The sequence below is a fragment of the Protopterus annectens genome, chromosome 2.part1, assembly GCF_019279795.1.
Source record: "Protopterus annectens isolate FY-2018-M chromosome 2.part1, PAN1.0, whole genome shotgun sequence".
Classification (NCBI taxonomy): Eukaryota; Metazoa; Chordata; order Ceratodontiformes; family Protopteridae; genus Protopterus; species Protopterus annectens.
This window is the reverse complement of record NC_056729.1, coordinates 281,174,779-281,200,497: the sequence shown is the minus strand read 5'-3', so window position 1 is coordinate 281,200,497 and position 25,719 is coordinate 281,174,779.

Below are 25,719 nucleotides of genomic sequence, written 5' to 3'. Positions count from 1 at the left end.
CAAATGGCAATGACTTCAGATGGGATTTAAATGCGCAGTTTTTTAACGCAATATGTTGAGAATGTAAATCAAACTACAAGCAAAGAGTTGCCAGCAATAAGATAACCACAAATATTTTAAAAGGCAGTATGGTTGTGTCCCCCCATTAGTAGTGTAGCAAACTTTATAGGGAAGCTATGCAGCTATTTAACTCATATACTTATTCAGTTTTATTGCTGATTAAATCATGGGAAATGGTGGGTCTAAGGAGAGAGGCAGAGATGTATTGAAGGTGGGTGGAGTTTCTGTCAAAAGAGACTCTGTGTTTTCAGAGTTATTTATATCAAGGAAATAAAAGTTAGGGGCCAAGTCACATGTAAAGTGGGTTTGGCAGGCTTTTTCCTCACACATATAAGCAAGTGTATCATTTTTATTTCAGATGGGTCTTTCTGTTTTTAGTTCAAGCAGAACCTGTACTTCTAGCATGTACAATAGTGTTAAAGCACTACAAAATACAGGCTCATTGTTTCCAAGTTGAAATGTGACCCTTAAATATGCCTGCAATTCTGTGCAATTTTTTTCTGTTTTTTGTAAATGTTACATTCAAATAGCTATAGCAGAGTAAAAGAGCTATTTATTATGAATTTCCTTTTGTATAGAAAGGCAGAGTTACTTAATTGTCTTTGTAAATCTCTAACATTGGCATAAAGCAAGAGGGATGAAAATATATTTAATGATATAATCATATATGAATGATGCATTAATGTTACATGCCATGAGAATAACATTCCAGACACCTTGTGTCGCATGATTGCTGCTATATTGGCAATGGAGCAATGCTGTTTGCAAACCAAGTAGAACGTCAAGTCTGATACACTACCCTCAAGATGCAGAGAGCTGAGTATGGTATTTTACATGTTTGGTTAAAGTGAAAAGGGAGGAAAAGTAAGCAAATGTAGTTCAGAACAGAAAGAACTATGGCTTTAAACAACAGCTAAAGTGCCCTCATAAGATTCAGAACATTAAATTTCATTAATATTTTTGTTAAGTGCCCTCTCAGAAATGAAATAAACAACCTCAATTTGTTTAATGTACTAGAGAAAAAGAATATATATTTGGCCATCATTAGGAATAGACAACCCATGCCCTGTTATCTACCAAGAAGCAAAATGTTAGATTAGTGCCTGACTCAGAACTGTCATGTCTAAAGATAGACTAGCACTCATGTAATTTTACCATCTCATGTAATAGTCTCTGGTTTATATATAAGGCAGAGAGAGCATCAGCCAGCTTGTCTGATCTGCATCATACTCTCTTCTAATATTGTCAACTGCATAGTTAAAGAACAGTGAAGGCTAGCCAAGGGGTGGGGGGATTTCATTCTAGACAGAGAAGAAGCAAGACTTTATAGCATAGTCCTGCCATCTGTTAAATTCAGATAGCAGTACATTCACAGTGCAATGTAATGAAACATGCTAAATGACCTTACAGTAATAATAAGATACAGCTTAGTTCTTGAAACACTTTGTTTTTGACATATACACTCTTTAAATCCGAATTTGGTAAAACGTTCATAGAGTTTTTTTTATGTGTGATGTTTTTAATTGCTTTTTGTTTTCTTTTCCTTTCAATGATCATTCTGTTCTAAAAGTAGCAGAGAGGTATTGCAATTACTTTTGCTGATGGTTGGGAATGTTTGAATATATCCACTACTCAAACTGGGAGTATTAGACTCAATGAGGGGAAAGAAGGGTATTATAAGTTTATTGTTTTATCTTTTCTGAAATACTTTGTCTTTTATGTGTGTCTACTATTGTTATTAATGAGCATTTAGCTAATAATCTGAAGCTTAATGCAGTTCAATAATTCTGTGAGTGGTTCATTGTTGTTATCATACTTTTGGAATTATGATGTCCTCATTTCTATATTTGTCTTGCCTATTATATGTCACATCTAAAATGCATTTCCATCAATATTAATGGATTAAAACAATGGTTTCAAGAGGGGCAGTTTGAATGAGTTTTAAATTATTTAATTCCCAGATTATCTTTCTACAGGAGGCACATCTGTTACAAGAAGACATAGACAGATTTAATACTAAATATGTCTTCTCTTGTTGTCAACATAAGTAGAAAAAAGAGAGGTAGTTATTTTGTGGAAAAATTCTTAACCTATGCCTACACTCCTTAGCATGTACAATGATGATAAAAAATGATTTATTCAGTAACCCTAGAAATCAAAAGAAACTATACACCTTCATTAATGTGTACTGGAGCCCTGGAATCGGTGTTAAAACTGTTAAGCATCAATTAGACCAGGTTATTCAAATCTCTAAAGGCAGTATTATATTAGCAGGAGATTTAAATTGTATATTAAAGGATGAAGCTTCTAATACTACTAGAAAGTGCAGGTTATCTGCCTCAGCTAAAGCATTAATAGAATTTATAGAATTATTTCATATTAAGGATATCAATGAATTTTCAGACCCAGAATCACTTGTATTACCGATTTTTCAGACAAACATGGATCACAATCAAGAACTGATACAGCATATGTTTTGAACAATTTAATTACTAGACTTGGTAAGATTAAAGTAGTCTCTTATCTGCTTTTTGACCATAATGCCATAACGTTTGAGTTACTGCTAAACTCTAATAACAATATCCTCATTAAAAGGATACCTGCCTATATAACTAACTTAAAGGATTTTAAAGATTTCTTTAACAAAGAAATTCAGACCTTTATTGCAATCAACTATGCAGAAGATATAAATTATTCTAGTGATAGCATGTGAAATATTGGATGTAATATGAAAAGAGGCTAAGTGAATCCAAGCTAGGGAGCATTTTCCCTTTCTGGAAAGGAATTAGTTGTCCAGAGTAACTGCTCTGAAAAACAGATTCAGCCATGAGGACCAAGCAATTCAAAGCTGGAAATCATGTGTTACTTTTGGTTCCATCAACAGAAAACTAATTTTGGCTAAATGTCAGAGCCCAATTTAAAGAATAAAAAAGTGAAAGAGACAAACTACAGAGTTAGGCAGCATGTCAGGAGAAAGCCAGACCAGATATACTATCACTGCACTGAAGCCATTTCAGAAAGTATGTCAAGACAGGCCCAAGACAGATTTACTGCATCACTCCTCTGAAACCATGGAAGGAAGCACAGACTACTGTAGTTAGCTTGCCAGCGCATATTGAAAAATGTGGTGAGCAAAGAAAACTGAACTCTATGCCTGCAGTTCAAGTAAGTGATACTCTATCTAAGCCATAGAACTATGGATGTTTCTGTTAGACAGCACACAGCAAGGAAGTATTTCAGAATTAAGAAAGAAAGAAAGAAAGAAAGAAAGAAAGAAAGAAAGATTGGATGGGCATAGTTGTCATCCCCCACGTGTTTGCTGCTCTTCCGTATGGTGAATGCATTCAACTTAGGAGACTCTGTAATAATGGTAAGGATTTTTGTGCTGAAATTAACAGGATGTCATCTGTTTTTTGTTCTAGGGGGTATGATCCCAGACATGTGGAGTCTGCTATTAAAAACGTGCCTGATGGGTCAGTATCTAGCTGGGCAAATTTAGAACAGTTAGATATGAATGGTACTTTCAAGTTTGGCCGTTATAGTCGGGGCAAGAAGAAAATTTATTTTGTGCCTGCTTATAATGTTTTGAGCTCTGAGGTGATAGTTCTAGTTAAATATTATTGGACTTTTTTTACTTAGGTTTAAGGAATTGACTATTGTATAGTATTCTTTTACTAGTATTTCATATAGGTTGGGTAGGAATTTAAGAGATATTTTGATTCACAATTATTTTTGTCTGCCTCCTGTTCCTCCATTTGTTTGTGCTAATCTTTTAGGCACTTATCCTTGTGGACATTGTTGGTCATGCCAATATATTGTTAGGGTATGTGAGTATCTGAACTGGGATTCCTTTTTATACTTCTGATTCTTACAACTGTAATACAAAGGGAGTTATATACACTTTACAATGTCCATGTGGGTTGATATCTGTAGATGAAAGTAAAATGAAATTTAAAGTGAGGCTACAGGAGCATATTAGGAATATTAAACAGGTCAAAACCGAGAGTCCTTTTGCCCAGCATTTTGTACAATTTCACAATTCTGACCCTAGTGGTTTGAAAGGCACTGTTTTGGAAAAAGTGTTTTTAAACTTTTATTCATAACATGTTTGTAATGGAACACTTTTGTATAAAGAAGTTATTTTTATTTTAAAATTGAATATTTTGTGTCCCTCGGGTGTTAATGTGGATTGTAATTGGAGACTGCTTATTTAATTGATTTGTTTTTTATTGGTTAATGGTATAATTAGTATATGTATTTTAACTAGGATGGGTGGATGTGTTTTTAGTACTCCTTGAAGACTGTTTTTGAGCTGAGGCGCCAGGGTATTTAATAAAGCCATTTATTTTATTTGGGTGGTTTCTGCCAGTGATTTTCTTTATTTTTTGTTTCTTTTGTGGTTTTTATTAAGTATTTCAGAATTGCCTGTCAGAAACAATCTGCTTCAAAACAATGATAAGACTATCAAGGAAGGGGCCACCTTTAAACCATACAGGATGCCAGAACCATGCAGAAAGGACATGCAAGAAGTAGTAAGGAAATGGTTTAAAGTAGATGTGATGGAGAGGATGCAAGATGAGTGCTGCAAAATCACACTGTGAGTATCAAACCTTAAGGGAACAAATGGGAACTATACTGATTATAGGAAGCAGAACAGCATTATAGAAGGTGACAAGAGCCTAGTATATTTACTAGAGATACTATTAGAAAGATTTAAGAAGACACGTGTCTCAACTAGACCAAATGGCCTACATCATACAAAAGGAAAATACTGCATAGGCCTTGCATGATCCAGCACAAACTGCAAGGCCTATTTGGGCACAAATAAGATCCAGTAAGCTTTAAACTGATGGTTTCAAGCTGAGGAGGTAAGTTGTAACACTCCATGGTGTTTCTGACAAAGTAGAAGTGCACAAGTGACCTAAAATGTGTAAATAGTGGTGTAAATAATGTTTATTGTAGTGTTATAAAGACTCTTTCATAAATAAGAGTGATGTTTCTATAAATACAATTGTATTTATTTTATTTTTATTTTGACATTTGTTAACAGGGTATGTCTGACCGACCCTGAGTCCTTTTCAACAGAGGCCCAGGGAGAAAGGCTTCATACAGAACTCGAACACTTATCAAAACAGAGAATAGTAGTATATATAAAAAACTTCAAATACAGGCAAAAATCTAATACAGAAGTGCTGTATATACAACTAAATTCTGAAATACAGTACTAAATAAAAAAGTCAGCAGGCAGTGAGGTAAATGATACTTGAAAACAATGGTAGTTACTAGAGGCACATATAAATCTCATGATATAGAACAAAGTGAAACAAGTCAGCAAGCTCAGGAGTAACTAAGAGAAAAGGTACAACCAGGTAGAGTAGACTAGAGCAATTCATATACAAAATAGAATGGCCATTGGTAAGTGGAGTAGATGCTAAGCATAATGAGAGATGGGCTTTGGCAGGAGCAGATCTATGAGTTCAGTAAAGATTCTTTTAAAGCTTTGTTGAATTCATGAGTATTGGATATAGTTCTGATGCTCAGTAAAAGGTTGTTCTAAGCTAAGGCAATTGAGTAGCTATATAGATGTTGGCCAGTTGTTCTTTTGGCTTATAGATTTGCAATAGGAACTGGCTGAAAGAGTTTTGAGTTAAAGTGTGGAGGTCAGAGAGATTATCAGAAGTGGAGATGATGGTGGAATCATCTGTGTATGGTTAAAGAGAAAAGTGAGAGCAGGAGGGCAGTTAGTGATGATGACAAATAGCAGTGGACAGAGAATGCAGCCTTCAGGTACTCCAATCTTGATGGAGAGAAACGGTGAGAAAGAAGACAGCCATTTGACTGACTGCTATCTCTTGGTCAGGTAGCTTGAGAACCATTTAATAGTAGGATTAGACAGACTAAGATCAGACAATTTGGCAAGGAGCTTGGGGTGAGACACAGTGTCAAAGGCTTTCAAGAGGTCTAAAAATAGACAGGAAACTAGTTTGTTTTTGTCTCTGGCTTGAGAGATAGTTTATGTGAAGGAAATTAGAGCAGTAGTCACACTATGGTTAGTGCAGAAGCCGTGTTGGGTAGGAGTGAGTAGATTTTCTTGAAGAAGATAGTCCATGAGCTGCTTTGTATACATTTTGCAAGTAATTTAGAGAGGGGAGACAGAATGGCTATGTGCCACTAGTTTGAGAGGTCCCTTATGGACTGATATAGTGTAGAATTGTTTCCAGATGGTGGGGATGGTAGATTCTTGGATAGATCAATTAATTAGGCAGCAAGCTTAAGGAAAAGGGATGGTAAATTATCTACTGAGAGAGAGCATGACTTTAGTTTGCTAAGTAGTGATTTTATGTAGGCAGTGGGAACAAGTTTGAGTGAAAAAGTGATTTTTCTGGCCAGAGGAGGGTATTAAAAAGGTTAAAGGTACTAGTATTGTAGGTTAATTTACTGATGGAATCAGTGAAATAGGAATTTAGAAGAGAGGTAGTTTATAGAGGAGAGTTGTTAGGGCACAGTTAGGTATAGTAGAGCTACCAGGATGAAGGTCTGTCTTATCATTATTGACATGTTTTAGGGAGGTTTTGGAGTTCTTTAAAGGTTAGGTGATGGATAGGAGATTTTGTTTTTAGCCAGTTTTTCGAGGCATTGTCCCTTTTGAGCATTGGAGCGCAAGTAGACTGAGAAAGCCAAGGTGCAAAGAGAGATTTTACTCTGATTTTCCTAAGGAGCAAGGGAGTTAATATCTAGAAAAATTAGGTTAAATTTGTGCATGGCATCATCACGGGGTAAGTATAAAAGGAAGGACTAGTTTATGGAGGACGATCTGTTAAATACATCAAGGCTGAAATTAGAGAGACTATGACAGTCTTTGTATTTGTGAGGTCTAATATGTTGAATGGAGTATCTTTGAATGCAGGAGGGAGAGTGGTCAGTTATAGAATTAAGTAGTGTTTTGGGGTTGTGGTATAGGTCTGGATTGGGGACAAGGATCCAGTCCAGGATAGAGCTAGAGTTGGTTGGCTTGCTAAAGTGGGTTGGGGTAGAGATAAGTTGTGTGAAGCTGTGAAGATTTATACTAGAGTTAGGGGAGTCAGTGGTTAGGGTTTGCCAGTCACTGTTGACATCACCTAGTATTATAGTTTTGTTAGAGATGTTGTGTACAATCCAGGAGAGAACATGTTTCAGAATGGGGATATAATTACCTGAGGGATATACACAGCAGCAATTGTAAGTTTTTTGTGATTATTAAGTTTGCAGTTAACTATTAGGAGTTCTGCAAGATGAACATTTGGGACTGAGATGGACAAAGTGGACAAGTTAAGTTGGTCAGAATAAATTATAGCTATGCCTCTTCCTTGTTTTGTCAACCCTGTCTAGGCAAAGATATTCTATCTGGGGGAAGAATTTGATTGTCAGTGATGTGGGGTTTGAGCCAAGTTTCTGTGAGAGTTATTATGTCAGAAGAGTAGTGGGCCATTCATGACTGGAATTCATTGACTTTGTTGAGAATGCTGTGTATATTTGAAGAGTATAGGAATAAGCACTTGGAGGAGGCATTGGGGTGAGGGGAAGGTGGACGTGAGGACAGGATGTTAAGAGAGGGTCAGGAGAGGGGGTCTGGGTTGGGGTGTATATCTCCTGATAGGAATAAGCTTTTGGTGAGGTATAGAAGTCTAGGACTCTTAAAGCAGTAGGTGTGGTATTTAGGCTTACATTTTAGGGGGTGTGAGGGGTGGAGGACTAATATGATCTTGAGTAAGAGTGGGTTAGAAAGATTAGTTATAGAGGGTGATATAAAGATCGTGTGGTGAGTTTGAAAGTCTGTAAGAGGGGAAGTAAAAGTAGGAGGAATGATTATGGAGATAATTTAGTATGATAAGAGGAGAGGTGAGATAGCAAAAAGGGAAGAGGAGTAAAGACAAACACGAGCAGCAAGATAATTTTGGTTGAGTTTGTATGAGAGGAGGAAATCTGAGCGAGGATAAGTAGAAAAGAGAAGGTAAGCTACTGTGTGGGGTTAGAAGTGAATTAGGAAGTAGAGACTATTAAGCAGATGGAATTTTAGCTGAGAGTGCTGTGATGAGAAATAATTAGGACAAATGAGAAATGTACTGTAGTACACTTGGAAATGAAGATACAGTCTTTGTACTTTAAAATGATGGGTATGGTGCTGGGGAAGGTGCTAGATCAGAGGGTTGTGGAGGTGTGCTTCAAATGGTAAGGGTGTGCAATTTAAGATGGTGTGGTAAGGTGGGAGGAAGAGAGATTTGATTGGAAGGAGTTATCAGGAAAGGGAGGAGAAAAAGAGGAGTGGCAAAGAAGGGACTGAGTATAAATTTAGATTAAGTGGGGGTGGGTGGGAATGCAGGTAAGGTAGGGGAGCATAGCAAGCTTGAGTGGAGCTGGCTGAACAATGAGAAGTAGACTAGAAAAAATATAATTTGCTATATGATCTCACAGGTCAGTGCCAGTGTTACAAGATAAGGGAAGCGAAGATAAGCCACTTTTTTGCTTGACAATATATAAGATATAAAGTTACAAATGATAGCTAAACACTATAATCCCTGATCTAGTAGATTAAGATGTTATTCCTTAATGTTCAAACAGCAGGTTAGAAATATTGTTTCTTGAACTAAATAAACAGATAAGAAATACCAAACCAAATGCTAAAGAATATATGTATAGTGAGATGTGGAGAGACCTAGTTATTGCGACCCAGTTAGTGTGCAAGCCACTTCCCTACCTCAGTTAATTACATGAGTTACTTAAAACTCAAAAACTGCAGCTAAGTGGGGAAGATGTATATTGTGCAGAAACTTGAGTCCTTTGTTACCATTTCATATGTTAAACCTGCTTTTTATCAGTAATACAATGCAGACTATATAATGCATTACTATTTCATATATTTACGCTGCTTATTATAAACTGAGCAGTAACAGTCCTAGAGCATTTTTCCCAATAACAATGTTAAAGTATGTACTGATGTATGAACCTGGTTATTAGATGCTAAGTAAGCACTGTTAATAAAATATATACTATTGTATGAACAAATAATGAGTCAGTTTATTTTCTCCATTTTTTCTGCATCTCTCAGCCCTCCTTCTTTCTTTTTATTATTTTAATTATATATTACTTTATATATTTTTTTCCTTTCACTTACATTCAGATTTCTTTTACCACAGATCTAGACTTCCCAGGAGCAGTCCAACCACAATCTTTCCAGGTCGGAAAATGTTAGCCCTCTGCCTTCACAGGATTAGAGTGGTGACACTGGTCCTGTAGGCACCTTGGAATGGTGCAGCCCTTCAACCCATGCAGACTGTGAGCTTTGGGACTTACTTGAGGATGTGATGGAGTGGGAAGTGGAGGGATAAGTTTGGTCCATGCAGGATCTTCTGCAGCAGGTGAAAGATATGCTGTCCCAGAGGACTTCAAAAAATGATTCACCACAGGCCTCCATCCCCTCAACATCGGGGTTTTCCATTTGCACAACCATTAGGTAGTGCAAACATTTAAAGGCCTGTGGGCAGGGCTGTGCCTGGAAATAACTCTTCTTCACCTCACTCCTTCCCTAATCCTCTCTCCTACACCCTCTAACCTACTTACTTCCCAAACTACCACCTTATATATATATATAAAAATAAATTGAAAAATAGAGGGGGGGTCTATCCCCTGCCAAAAATATAGTACCCCTCTTCTCCCACCTTTTCCAGCACAACCCTCTTGATCTCTTCCTTTTGTGTGTCTCTTAGGTTCTGTCTTCTCAGTTTCCATTTGCCCTATCTTCCCATCTCACACATTTTAATGAAATCATCACGGTGTCCACATAAGGACACCACTATAAGGAATACATAACCCCCCATACTTAAAACAAATCATTTATATAACTGCTGTGAGCACTGCTTCCCTTAAATGCATGTGATTAGCTCAAGCGTGCTTGCGCACAACCATTCTCACAGACAATTTCTGACAAGATATGAGATCACCTAAAATTTACACTGCAATGCAGTCCTTCCCACATAACTAAAGTATAATTACATCCAGTTTAAGAACCTTCAGAAGATAGGCTTTCCCTTGTGCAGGCTTTTGCATTGCCATAGTCATCGCAAATTACTTGCCCTGAGGATATTTGAACGTAGGTGTAACCGCACTCTTTGCAGATACCCTCTGTGCATCTATGAACCTCACAACTATGAATACCACTCAGATACTGTTTATGGATTTTGAAAAAGTCTGTGTCCAGTGACATCAGTGCCAATTACTTTTTCCCCATGTAACATAACCAAAAGAACATGTAAGATCAGTTATAAAAGAAATACTCAAGGGACCTGTCATCCTTTACTAAACCACTATTTTGGTAAGGCATCACCCTTTCATCTATAGAAGTTTAAACATGGCTGGTTCTCTTGATAGCTAACCATCAGAGGCTGACTTTCGGACGCAGTCTATAATATCCAGAAAGCAAATAAAAGTTAGTAAGTGAAAATTTCCACTGATTATATAATAGAATTTAGTTTTCTTTTAAGGGATAACAGTCTTTCAAATCTTAAATTTAAAAAATTGAAAATACCAAAATGCAAGTTTTTCTTAAGTATACTGCAGTTTTTGTACATACAATATAAATTATTCTAGTGATAGCATGTGAAATATTGGATGTAATATGAAAAGAGGCTAAGTGAATCCAAGCTAGGGAGCATTTTCCCTTTCTGGAAAGGAATTAGTTGTCCAGAGTAACTGCTCTGACAAACAGATTCAGCCATGAGGATCAAGCAATTCAAAGCTGGAAATCATGTGTTACTTTTGGTTCCATCAACAGAAAACTAATTTTGGCTAAATGTCCCAATTTAAAGAATAAAAAAGTGAAAGAGACAAACTACAGAGTTAGGCAGCATGTCAGGAGAAAGCCAGACCAGATATACTATCACTGCACTGAAGCCATTTCAGAAAGTATGTCAAGACAGGCCCAAGACAGATTTACTGCATCACTCCTCTGAAACCATGGAAGGAAGCACAGACTACTGTAGTTAGCTTGCCAGCGCAGATTGAAAAATGTGGTGAGCAAAGAAAACTGAACTCTATGCCTGCAGTTCAAGTAAGTGATACTCTATCTAAGCCATAGAACTATGGATGTTTCTGTTAGACAGCACACAGCAAGGAAGTATTTCAGAATTAAGAAAGAAAGAAAGAAATAAAGAAAGAAAGAAAGAAAGATTGGATGGGCATAGTTGTCATCCCCCACGTGTTTGCTGCTCTTCCGTATGGTGAATGCATTCAACTTAGGAGACTCTGTAATAATGGTAAGGATTTTTGTGCTGAAATTAACAGGATGTCATCTGTTTTTTGTTCTAGGGGGTATGATCCCAGACATGTGGAGTCTGCTATTAAAAACGTGTCTGATGGGTCAGTATCTAGCTGGGCAAATTTAGAACAGTTAGATATGAATGGTACTTTCAAGTTTGGCCGTTATAGTCGGGGCAAGAAGAAAATTTATTTTGTGCCTACTTATAATGTTTTGAGCTCTGAGGTGATAGCTCTAGTTAAATATTATTGGACTTTTTTTACTTAGGTTTAAGGAATTGACTATTGTATAGTTTTCTTTTCCTAGTATTTCATATAGGTTGGGTAGGAATTTAAGAGATATTTAGATTCACAATTATTTTTGTCTGCCTCCTGTTCCTCCATTTGTTTGTGCTAATCTTTTAGGCACTTATCCTTGTGGACATTGTTGGTCATGCCAATATATTGTTAGGGTATGTGAGTATCTGAACTGGGATTCCTTTTTATACTTCCGATTCTTACAACTGTAATACAAAGGGAGTTATATACACTTTACAATGTCCATGTGGGTTGATATCTGTAGGTGAAAGTAAAATGAAATTTAAAGTGAGGCTACAGGAGCATATTAGGAATATTAAACAGGTCAAAACTGAGAGTCCTTTTGCCCAGCATTTTGCACAATTTCACAATTCTGACCCTAGTGGTTTGAAAGGCACTGTTTTGGAAAAAGTGTTTTTAAACTTTTATTCATAACATGTTTGTAATGGAACACTTTTGTATAAAGAAGTTATTTTTATGTTAAAATTGAATATTTTGTGTCCCTCGGGTGTTAATGTGGATTGTAATTGGAGACTGCTTATTTAATTGATTTGTTTTTTATTGGTTAATGGTATAATTAGTATATGCATTTTAACTAGGATGGGTGGATGTGTTTTTAGTACTCCTTGAAGACTGTTTTTGAGCTGAGGCGCCAGGGTATTTAATAAAGCCATTTATTTTATTTGGGTGGTTCCTGCCAGTGATTTTCTTTATTTTTTGTTCCTTTTGTGGTTTTATTAAGTATTTCAGAATTGCCTGTCAGAAACAATCTGCTTCAAAACAATGATAAGACTATCAAGGAAGGGGCCACCTTTAAACCATACAGAATGCCAGAACCATGCAGAAAGGACATGCAAGAAGTAGTAAGGAAATGGTTTAAAGTAGATGTGATGGAGAGGATGCAAGATGAGTGCTGCAAAATCACACTGTGAGTATCAAAACTTTAGGGAACAAATGGGAGCCATACTGATTATAGGAAGCAGAACAGCATTATAGAAGGTGACAAGAGCCTAGTATATTTACTGGAGATACTATTAGAAAGATTTAAGAAGACACGTGTCTCAACTAGACCAAATGGCCTACATCATACAAAAGGAAAATACTGCATAGGCCTTGCATGATCCAGCACAAACTGCAAGGCCTATTTGCGCACAGATAAGATCCAGTAAGCTTTAAACTGATGGTTTCAAGCTGAGGAGGTAAGTTGTAACACTCCATGGTGTTTCTCACAAAGTAGAAGTGCACAAGTGACCTAAAATGTGTAAATAGTGGTGTAAATAATGTTTATTGTAGTGTTATAAAGACTCTTTCATAAATAAGAGTGTTGTTTCTATAAATACAATTGTATTTATTTTATTTTTATTTTGACATTTGTTAACAGGGTATGTCTGACCGACCCTGAGTCCTTTTCAACAGAGGCCCAGGGAGAAAGGCTTCATACAGAACTCGAACACTTATCAAAACAGGGAATAGTAGTATATATAAAAAACTTCAAATACAAGCAAAAATCTAATACAGAAGTGCTGTATATACAACTAAATTCTGAAATACAGTACTAAATAAAAAAGTCAGCAGGCAGTGAGGTAAATGATACTTGAAAACAATGGTAGTTACTAGAGGCACATATAAATCTCATGATATAGAACAAAGTGAAACAAGTCAGCAAGCTCAGGAGTAACTAAGAGAAAAGGTACAACCAGGTAGAGTAGACTAGAGCAATTCATATACAAAATAGAATGGCCATTGGTAAGTGGAGTAGATGCTAAGCATAATGAGAGATGGGCTTTGGCAGGAGCAGATCTATGAGTTCAGTAAAGATTCTTTTAAAGCTTTGTTGAATTCATGAGTATTGATATAGTTCTGATGCTCAGTAAAAGGTTGTTCTAAGCTAAGGCAATTGAGTAGCTATATAGATGTTGGCCAGTTGTTCTTTTGGCTTATAGATTTGCAATAGGAACTGGTTGAAAGAGTTTTGAGTTAAAGTGTGGAGGTCAGAGAGATTATCAGAAGTGGAGATGATGGTGGAATCATCTGTGTATGGTTAAAGAGAAAAGTGAGAGCAGGAGGGCAGTTAGTGATGATGACAAATAGCAGTGGACAGAGAATGCAGCCTTCAGGTACTCCAATCTTGATGGAGAGAAACGGTGAGAAAGAAGACAGCCATTTGACTGACTGCTATCTCTTGGTCAGGTAGCTTGAGAACCATTTAATAGTAGGATTAGACAGACTAAGATCAGACAATTTGGCAAGGAGCTTGGGGTGAGACACAGTGTCAAAGGCTTTCAAGAGGTCTAAAAATAGACAGGAAACTAGTTTGTTTTTGTCTCTGGCTTGAGAGATAGTTTATGTGAAGAAAATTAGAGCAGTAGTCGCACTATGGTTAGTGCAGAAGCCGTGTTGGGTAGGAGTGAGTAGATTTTCTTGAAGAAGATAGTCCATGAGCTGCTTTGTATACATTTTGCAAGTAATTTAGAGAGGGGAGACAGAATGGCTATGTGCCAGTAGTTTGTGAGGTCCCTTATGGACTGATATAGTGTAGAATTGTTTCCAGATGGTGGGGATGGTAGATTCTTGGATAGATCAATTAATTAGGCAGCAAGCTTAAGGAAAAGGGATGGTAAATTATCTACTGAGAGAGAGCATGACTTTAGTTTGCTAAGTAGTGATTTTATGTAGGCAGTGGGAACAAGTTTGAGTGAAAAAGTGATTTTTCTGGCCAGAGGGAGGGGTATTAAAAAGGTTAAAGGTACTAGTATTGTAGGTTAATTTACTGATGGAATCAGTGAAATAGGAATTTAGAAGAGAGGTAGTTTATAGAGGAGAGTTGTTAGGGCACAGTTAGGTATAGTAGAGCTACCAGGATGAAGGTCTGTCTTATCATTATTGACATGTTTTAGGGAGGTTTTGGAGTTCTTTAAAGGTTAGGTGATGGATAGGAGATTTTGTTTTTAGCCAGTTTTTCGAGGCATTGTCCCTTTTGAGCATTGGAGCGCAAGTAGACTGAGAAAGCCAAGGTGCAAAGAGAGATTTTACTCTGATTTTCCTAAGGGGAGCAAGGGAGTTAATATCTAGAAAAATTAGGTTAAATTTGTGCATGGCATCATCACGGGGTAAGTATAAAAGGAAGGACTAGTTTATGGAGGACGATCTGTTGTTAAATACATCAAGGCTGAAATTAGAGAGACTATGACAGTCTTTGTATTTGTGAGGTCTAATATGTTGAATGGAGTATCTTTGAATGCAGGAGGGAGAGTGGTCAGTTATAGAATTAAGTAGTGTTTTGGGGTTGTGGTATAGGTCTGGATTGGGGACAAGGATCCAGTCCAGGATAGAGCTAGAGTTGGTTGGCTTGCTAAAGTGGGTTGGGGTAGAGATAAGTTGTGTGAAGCTGTGAAGATTTATACTAGAGTTAGGGGAGTCAGTGGTTAGGGTTTGCCAGTCACTGTTGACATCACCTAGTATTATAGTTTTGTTAGAGATGTTGTGTGCAATCCAGGAGAGAACATGTTTCAGAACGGGGATATAATTACCTGAGGGATATATACAGCAGCAATTGTAAGTTTTTTGTGATTATTAAGTTTGCAGTTAACTATTAGGAGTTCTGCAAGATGAACATTTGGGACTGAGATGGACAAAGTGGACAAGTTAAGTTGGTCAGAATAAATTATAGCTATGCCTCCTCCTTTTTTTGTCAACCCTGTCTAGGCAAAGATATTCTATCTGGGGGAAGAATTTCATTGTCAGTTATGTGGGGTTTGAGCCAAGTTTCTGTGAGAGTTATTATGTCAGAAGAGTAGTGGGCCATTCATGACTGGAATTCATTGACTTTGTTGAGAATGCTGTGTATATTTGAAGAGTATAGGAATAAGCACTTGGAGGAGGCATTGGGGTGAGGGGAAGGTGGACGTGAGGACAGGATGTTAAGAGAGGGACAGAAGAGGGGGTCTGGGTTGGGGTGTATATCTCCTGATAGGAATAAGCTTTTTGTGAGGTATAGAAGTCTAGGAATCTTAAAGCAGTAGGTGTGGTATTTAGGCTTACATTTTAGGGGGTGTGAGGGGTGGAGGACTAATATGATCTTGAGTAAGAGTGGGTTAGAAAGATTAGTTATAGAGGGTGATATAAAGATCGTGTGGTGAGTTTGAAAGTCTGTAAGAGGGGAAGTAAAAGTAGGAGGAATGATTATGGAGATAATTTAGTATGATAAGAGGAGAGGTGAGATAGCAAAAAGGGAAGAGGAGTAAAGACAAACACGAGCAGCAAGATCATTTTGGTTGAGTTTGTATGAGAGGAGGAAATCTGAGCGAGGATAAGTAGAAAAGAGAAGGTAAGCTACTGTGTGGGGTTAGAAGTGAATTAGGAAGTAGAGACTATTAAGTAGATGGGATTTTAGCTGAGAATGCTGTGATGAGAAATAATTAGAACAAATGAGAAATGTACTGTAGCACACTTGGAAATGAAGATACAGTCTTTGCACTTTAAAATGATGGGTATGGTGCTGGAGAAGGTGCTAGATCAGAGGGTTGTGGAGGTGTGCTTCAAATGGTAAGGGTGTGCAGTTTAAGAGGGTGTGGTAAGGTGGGAGGAAGAGAGATTTGATTGGAAGGAGTTATCAGGAAAGGGAGGAGAAAAAGAGGAGTGACAAAGAAGGGACTGAGTATAAATTTAGATTAAGTGGGGGTGGGTGGGAATGCAGGTAAGGTAGGGGAGCATAGCAAGCTTGAGTGGAGCTGGCTGAACAATGAGAAGTAGACTAGAAAAATATCATTTGCTGTATGATCTCACATGTCAATGCCAGTGTTACAAGATAAGGGAAGCGAAGATAAGCCACTTTTTTGCTTGACAATATATAAGATATAATGTTACAAATTATAGCTAAACACTATAATCCCTGATCTAGTAGATGAAGATGTTATTCCTTAATGTTCAAACAGCAGGTTAGAAATATTGTTTCTTGAACTAAATAAACAGATAAGAAATACCAAACCAAATGCTAAAGAATATATGTATAGTGAGATGTGGAGAGACCTAGTTATTGCGACCCAGTTAGTGTGCAAGCCACTTCCCTACCTCAGTTAATTACATGAGTTACTTAAAACTCAAAAACTGCAGCTAAGTGGGGAAGATGTATATTGTGCAGAAACTTGAGTGAAAAGTTGCACTTGGGGCACGTTCTTGCTGTATGGGTAAATTTCAAAGGCAACCGATCCCAGGAGGGGGTAGAACAGAACACTCACAATTGCCGAGTACAGGGTGACTGTAAAAGTAAAAGAAGCAACAGTTGTAGATGAGGAAATTAGAGGGTAAGTTTGAGGTAAATAACTTAATAGAAAAGCTCTAAGGGTGAGTGTTAAGCTAAACCTTTTACTGTACGAATAGAAAACTAACTCTAAGAACAGAAAAATATCTAGTTGTGTTAGCAAGAGCAGATTTTTTCAGTGCCCTGTTAGATGTAATATAAAAAGAGGGCTGACAGAAGCCTAATGAGAGAACATTTGTCCTGAGAGGGAAGTTTCTCCTAGAGCAGCAGCTCTGCAACAGAGAATCAACCACAGCGAAGGAAGTCCTTGGAGAATAAGATGCAAATTGTTCGGTAGAAGAACCCAGCGCAGGAGCTACCAACAGAATATGATTCCCAGAAATACAACACTGCATTAAAGATAGCTGCTGTACATCACATTAAACCATAAGACTTTGTTATGCATGGAAGAACTTGTCTTAGTTTTATTTGCATATAGCAATCTGCATTATTTTATTATTTTTATTTATTTATTTATTGATTGATTGATTGCATTTCTTAACTGGAAAAATCCAAATGACCAGTGTCCTTTCTCAGCTGAGGCCCAAGCTCCATGATGCAGGCATCATGAACATCATTTGTATCATTTCATCATTTACAGTCAGTTTCATTCATGAGCAATAGTTCCATTATTCAGACATGCTTTTCATCAGTTGCATCATTTACAAACAGTTTTGATTAAAGATAACGGATAAGTTGAATATGAATATATATTTTGAAATACATGGAGGTAAATACAGTACAATATTACCAGCATGCATAGAATGCCAGGTTTAACATAAAAATACTAGTTTCTATAAGGACTTGTTCAAAATCTAGGACATAAGAAGATAACATATACAGTTAAAGCAGCCCAAAGAAAGGAAGGCAGGGAGGGGGTACAGGGAAGATAAAGGAGAAGGGAAGATATAGGAGGGTGTAGTTGTAATAATATTACATTAGGTTTTGTGCAGCAGAATGTTGTGGTACAAATTTTATAAAGATTGAAGTTGTTATACCTCAAAAAAACTGTAAGGCATATAACGCTATATATTGGCTTGTATATTTCAGATGTATTTTAGGGCTGGGTTTTAGGTTGCAAGTAATGTACTGATCATTTTATTCCCTTGGTATATAAACAATGATGTAGTAAAACACTCATGAAGGACTTATTTCTCACACAATTAATCCTGAAGTTAAGGAATAAATTTTCACTGAGAATTAGGAAAGGAAGCAACCCTTTCTGTTAATTTAAAACATTGCATGGCAGTAGGATTTTGGCCACAACTATGGTTCTAGATTTATGGAAACTGTTTTCCTTGAAGGTCTTCTGATCTGGGTGCAGGCATCAAACACTATGAAAGTTTGGAACTTAAGAAATACAGAAAAGTCTGTTTAAGGGAAAACAGTTGAATCCTGCATAGATAAGGTACATCTCCAAACCTGCAGAAGATTATTAATTGTATATATTTCTCTAGATGACAACAGCTTTGCAAATGCTGTTGGAAACATTTTTCCAAATCTCAGGGGAAAGCACCACAAAACTTCAAAAATACTTGAAGAAGGATGTGTATATAGTAAAAAACAACACAAAGAGAAAAAAATATTTACTCAGTGGTTTCAGAAATGTATAACAGCCATTGGAAACAGAAAAACAAGAAAGCTGCTCAAAATGTTATGAAAACCACCATCATGTATTTCCTTCTATTTGATAACAAGGCAGGTAGACTGGCCTGAATACCTCTTTCAGTCATGACTTGGGCTGCTGATCATTAAAACTGCTGCTACAGCCATAAATCATTGAAGATTGCTGATTTCATACTGACCAGGGCTGTGGACACCATCAAGCTAATAGCTGAAATTTTGTTTAGTCTTGATTTAGTTGCCATCTGTATAAGCAAGGTGTTTAATATTGTAAAGAATATACTTAAACATAAACATTTGCTGTCTAAAATAAGGAATAAATTATTTAATTGTAATATTTGTTAGTGAAACACACAGTACCATAACACTTGAGAAACATTAACCGGATTATAATTATGTAGTGGTCTCTCCATATTTGCAGAACTTTGAAGTGAAACAATCTGTATACTCCTTAAAAGTGCAACTTTGATATTCTCTCAGAAAACAATCACATACTGTCACTCCATATTTCAATTAATACATTTTTAATTTATCAATAGAAACACAAGGGAAAGTAGTGTTTGCTACATTAAACGTAAATACAAATGCTGGTCTCATTCACAGGAATGATCCTTATAAAATGAGACATACGTTTCAGCTCATATACGGTAGTGTCAGGAGATGCTATAGATACAAGGTTAGGTGGCCTAAAAATATTGTGTACCAAAATAAAACATTGTTACAAGAATGAACAACAATACACTGGTTCTACTATGAAACACCAACTTCCTGAAAGTCAACATTCAAAAAGGCGAAAAATAATGTCTAAAATTTGAAAGGGCGAAAAAATATTTTTTAGTTGTTTTGCAGGGGAGGGAAGCTTCCCTGCACCACCTCATATGAGAAGCAAGCCCCTCACACCCCAAAAGTTATATATGTCAATGTCTCGGTTGCACTAACTTGGAGAAGGGAGAGAGTTGGGAGGGTGGCTTAATGGCTAAGGTGTTTGCCTTGTAAACACAAAATGCAGGGTTTGAGTCTCACAAGAGATAATTGGCTAAGCTTAAAATGGCTCGCAAGGGCAATTAGCTTAGTACTAAGCTATGACCTATATCCCTACAAAAGTGAATTATTGACAGAGCACAATTAGATATTGCACTGGCAATCATTTCCTAAGGTAACATCATTCTGTGTTATGGTATTCGTCTTTTTTTTTCTGCATGCTATTGACACTCAAGCAGTTTCATCTTGAGCATGTGTAGGGGAGACAAATGCACCATGGGGCCCCCATCTGGCAGCTGTAACACATCCTTCTTCTCCTCTCAAAGACAAACAAAGCCATAAATATGTGCATAGCTTTCATTACTGTCCTCATCACCAACTTTTCTAAAGGAATGTGCCTTCAGCCTTTGACTGCGCATTTGCATACTCTCTCTCTCTCTCTCTCTTTCTCATTGCTACAAGAATATGTGCATGGCATCTGTGAATTTCCATCCATTTTAATCGTTTTTCATCTTTCTGAACATTGTAGGGGTGACTGTAAAGAATGAGACCTTACTGATCTGCACAGTCAGCCATCAGACACTGGGGATTTACAGCTAGTAGAAAAAACAACTGACTAGAAGAAATGCAAATAGGTGTGGGGTGCACCTAATTATGTAATAATTTAATAATGATACATGTTCATAGGTCTCTGATGATAACATAAATAATGAGCTTTTCCAAATGTCCAAACTTCACTAAGACAGTCCTGTTTATTTACACTTAATAAATGAACATGCAGTCAGTAGGAATAATTTTTATACAGTGGAAATCCAACATAAATTTGTTAGCCAGCTTGGACCTCAGGTGGCCTTATTCTCCATATCTTATAGCATCTTCTTTTAGCTACCAATCAAGACCCTTCTTGTTGCTATAGTAATGTCAGAGGTGATGTAAAGGAGCTCACAGAAAAACATTCTCAACTACATCTCACAATATTTTAGCAGCTGTTTTGCATTGTAGTTTTGCTGTCTGAAACCTGTTCTGTATCAAATATATGTCCTTCCTAAATAGTGCTCTAGATATGCCCCCCTACTCCAGTCTTCCATACACATACATGACAGGGCTCTGAAAAATCTTGATATGCCATTACCTGCTTGCGCTTTCTAATAAACTGTGCACAGATTTGGGTCTCCATAAAAAAAAAAAAACCTGACATTTCAGAAAACAACAGTCTTAATGGGTTGAAGATGAAACTACACAATCACTTTTTAACAAAAAATAAATAAACAGTCTGGATTATCCATTATTACAATATATATGATATCAAATTGTTTGTTTCCGATTGGTATATAATGTGGCTTATCATAACAGATAGTTATGAATGAATTATTTTTACTCACAATTTACACACATTGAAATTTACAGTGCTAACTTTTTCCTCCAGAAGAGAATTTTTACACTGCTGAGCAATTCTCTGAATCATTTGGCAGCGTAAATCAGGAATGGCTATCATTTCTGGGGGAAAGCACATGGCTGATTAACATTAGCTACTCCCCTGGGTTGGTGCATTATCATTCAGCTCTACCTGTGAGACAGCTCTCCACTCTGGCACCCCTGCTAATGGAAAACTTCAGTGATCTGGAACTGTACCTTCATAACCCTCAAAACAGATGTATGACCACCTACTTATTAGAACTATTCCTTTTTCACTCTAAATTCACTAGCACCTCCATATCTTAGCAGGTAGTAATGGCCTAGCAACAAAAGAAGTGCTCACTTTAAGGATACTATATTATTAATGTATACTCTTCTACCTCTTCAGCAAACACTTGCTACTATTTATTTTTCCTCTGTTGTGTCCTTCCATAACATTCTCTTCCTTCTAATAATGATACAATATTGCTGTTGGTACTTCCACTGTGGTGCATCCTGGGGGTTTTTATACACATCACCATCATACAGCCTCTGCATGCCACCTAAACTGTAAGACGTTCATAGGTCAAAATATATGTTGTTTTGCTGCAAATTCTTCATCTTGACTTACACACAGAAGTGTAAAGGACCTGAGAAGATGTCTCTATCAATATCTTTATCTGCAGTCACTGTGATTCAAATAAACCATCTGAAGAACTGACTGAAAAGTAGATTTCACTTTCTTTTAAATCTGCCAAAAACTACTTAATGTAATTATCCCACTACTTAGAAAATCACTCACTAGTTAAACTCATTGTTCAAATGTAATACAAGTACTAATCAGCAAAACCAAATAGATGCAGTTCTAGTATCTGAAACCAAGTTATGTACTCTACTGTGGCATTATCAAAATTAATAATGTGCCCAGCATTCTCAGCCATTTTAATACTAGATTATCCATGTGCCTTTTGGTCTATTATTCAGACAGAAAGTAAATGTTCCCTAACCTGGGAGGTATGCACATTGACTGCTCCTGAGGAATTTGGATCTGTAAAAAAAAAAATTAACATAAATAGGAGAGAAATAAAATAAAGAAAGACAAAGAAATGCATAATTAAAATAATGAAAGGAGATGAAAAAGAGTGGGACAAAAGTGAAAATAAGTTCACTCATCATGTTACACAGCACTCAGTTTGTTACCTTAAAACATTTTTATTTTTTTATAAATCTTTACTGAAGTAAAATAGAATGTACAGGAAATGCTTATACATACATGGGACTACTGATTGGGAAGTGCTTATATGTATGTAGGACCCGTGATATAGGAAATGTGTACGTGAGAAAATAATATGAGAAGTGCTTATGCATGCCTGTGATGGCAAGTGCTTATACATACACGGGAAGAGAGCGCATTGCTATCAGGTTTTGGTAGGATTTACATTTTGCAGTCTAATATACTAACATAAATGAACTCATTTGTGCCAGACATGCATTTGTTGGCAACATTCTATTGAAAAACCCTGTATAAATACTTGCATCTTATAAAATCAGTTAAAGACAAAATACTGCAGTGATATACTGACATATCTGTTACATTTGTTTGCAGTAATGCACTGAATGCAATGTAGTGTTTCAGTTACCTTCTTTTGTAAATTATTTATATACATTAATGCAATCAGTTTAAAGACACAACACTATTTACTATTTTCCTCATGCTTATCAACAACTCCAACCAGCCTAGCTGTTCTCTTACCCTGCTCACGCTGGTTGTAATTTATTTCCAACTCACCTAGAACGAAAATGCTAAACCAGTTGCTGTTTACGTGTATTTCACCTCTTTTTCCCTTAATATTACTGACATCATTAGTAGCAATATGCAAGGCATTCCATTCATCACAGTACTTGCTTAGTATGCATTTGTTTAAAAATGTATTACTATCTGAATTGTCATACTGTGCTAGTCTTCTCTATTGTAAGTTATAGACAAATTGTTACACTTTTTTTTTTTTTAGGCGTGAACAGCTTGTCTGGTGGAAAGTGTTTTAAAATATTATGCTTTGCATGTAACAGTCTGTGAATTGTGTTCAATCAGGTGTACACACGCAAAAAAATGAGCAATTCAAGGAAGTTTTCAGATTCTTAGTTGTGCAAAATGTGCACTTTGATAGTTTTCTGTCTAATAATTCTAAGCATATAATGTGATGGTTTTAAAATGCATACAGAAGTAATATGACTAGTCATTTCTCACTAAAGTATGTGCTAATCAGTTACTTGACACTGCATCTCCCAGCCTCTTCCCCCAGTCTCCAGTCTGACTAGAGTGTGGTGCTTGACTGAGTTCACCCATCTTGTACATGCAGTTAGTATTGAGAAAGAAATTACTGTCCTATACAATTACTGTACTGGTAAATATTTTTCTGACCTATACCAACAAAATCCTTTCTTTACAAAAACTGTCTGCATGTACTTTAACCAGGGAAGGGTCATGGTATAGGGCTGCTAGGCTGTAGCCCCCACCTGTCAAAAGAAAAAAAAATTAAATATTTTTACAAACCTGTAGCAGTGCAAACTAGTGTGTAATGTGGAAGATGTGATGATTTGCAGAACTCGGAGCAGTGTGCATGCGTGCTCAAGTTCTGCTTTAAAAAAAACACTACTTTTCTTGTCACTAGACTGTTTTAAAAACAGTCCAGATTAAAAAGACTGCAGGCATCAATGAAGATGCCCAGAAGTCATTGTGGTTTTAACCGCAGTTAATTGGAATCCTCCTACTTCTTCTGCAACCGCAATAACAGAATCAGCAAAACCAACCTCAAATACTTTTCTGAAAACAGCTTGCCTGCATTTCTTTTGCAAAATTTTTACTCTTCTTCCTTGTTTTTTACTTTTTAGAGCAACTTAATAAAAGAATTCTTTGTTAAAAAAAATCTTTTTTATATTTTTATTTTGTTTTTAATATAATATCCTGGCAGGAGTCAAAGAGATGCTAGGTATGCAGTGTGTTCTAGGGGGCCATTTGTGGATGACGTGTCTTTTTTTAACCTAATATCTTTTTGTAGGGTGAGTCAAGATAAACTAAGGCTGTCAATGTTTTGTTGTTGAAACAAACTGTACTCTTGCATGAGTACAGTGTGTATTGGTGAAATGAAGTAAAATCACATGTAAGTTCTTGACTATGAGATGTGAAAAAATACAATAATGCAACCATTGTGCTTTATTTTTGTTATCTTAAACATTGTAGGCTCAAAGCAGATTCTCTGGGTAGGCAGTTGGTATGGGGGCTATGCCTATGTGTGAATGGAATGGCTGGAGTTCTGGCTTGCTATGGAAGAGTAATGTGCATTTGAGTGAAGTAAGATTGACCACAAGCTCTGACCTATGAGTATTGTTTATGTGAAAAAAAGAATACTTACCTTAATGACAGTGTCATCTTTTGTTGTTGTTGTTTTTGTTTTTAACCTGTGGTTGGGGTTGTCGGAGAAAACTGGGGTTATGTATGAATGGAGCAAATGACTCTGCTACTTACTGTTGTTGTAATTCTAGCTTTGCTAAACTTTAAGATGAAAGTAAAATAATTAGCAAGCTTACAAGTAATTTTTAATGTATGTTATTTCATATCTGTTCATGTATACTGAATGTTTGTTTAAAAATGTTTATAATATGTTTGACCTTTTTTCCCCAGATGTATTCTGAAAACTACCTCACGCTGATCTTATGGACTCCCTCCAAGTGCGAATGCACCTACCAACTACTATAAATTAACTGATAATAGATGTAAAACACCCAAAGAGTTTTAGGATCCTAGATAGCCCCAAGCTAACTGCTCACCATAGCACCTAGACTACCTACGCTGATCTTATGGACTCCCTCAAGTGAATGCACCTACCAACTACTATAAATTAACTGATAATAGATGTAAAACACCCAAAGAGTTTTAGGATCCTAGATAGCCCCTAAGCTAACTGCTCACCGCGTGGCACCTAGACTACCTACGCTGATCTTACGGACTCCCTCCAAGTGCGAATGCACCTACCAACTACTATAAATTAACTGATAATAGATGTAAAACACCCAAAGAGTTTTAGGGTAAATAACAATAGAACAACTACATTCACTGCTTCTCCTTTGTAAAACATATAGAGTTTAATTAATGTAACTATTAGACTCCTATGGAAATGTGGCAGACTTGAATACTTTGTTGGCGCCGTTGTTACTTGCTACTTATGTTTGCTGAACAATACTGGTTGATGCCTTTGACTACTAATAGGACACTCTGGTACTTATAAAACGTATTTCTGTGTTGTTATCTGTTGTTTAAGGGTGCTTGGCTTTTGTCATACTCACTTGCTGAATATTATTTTAAAAGGCAACAACTTTGGGAAATGCATGAGTCTTATTAGCCTTGTAAAGTCACTTACTACTAAATTAAACCACTGTCTCTCTCCCCTATTTAGATCCTAGATAGCCCCCCAAGCTAACTGCTCACCGCATGGCACCTAGACTACCTACGCTGATCTTATGGACTCCTCCAAGTGCAGATGCACCTACCAACTACTATAAATTAACTGATAATAGATGTAAACCACCCAAAGAGTTTTAGGGTAAATAACAATTCTTGAGCCACACTTCCTAGTCAGGACGTGCTCCGTTGGAGGGAATCAGACAGTACCTCACATAAAATCAGCCTCTGTAAATTTATTCCCAAACAGTAAATCCAGGGAAAAAGGCAAGCATTTACTTTTAAAATTGACTACTGCACCTAAAACCAGATACCT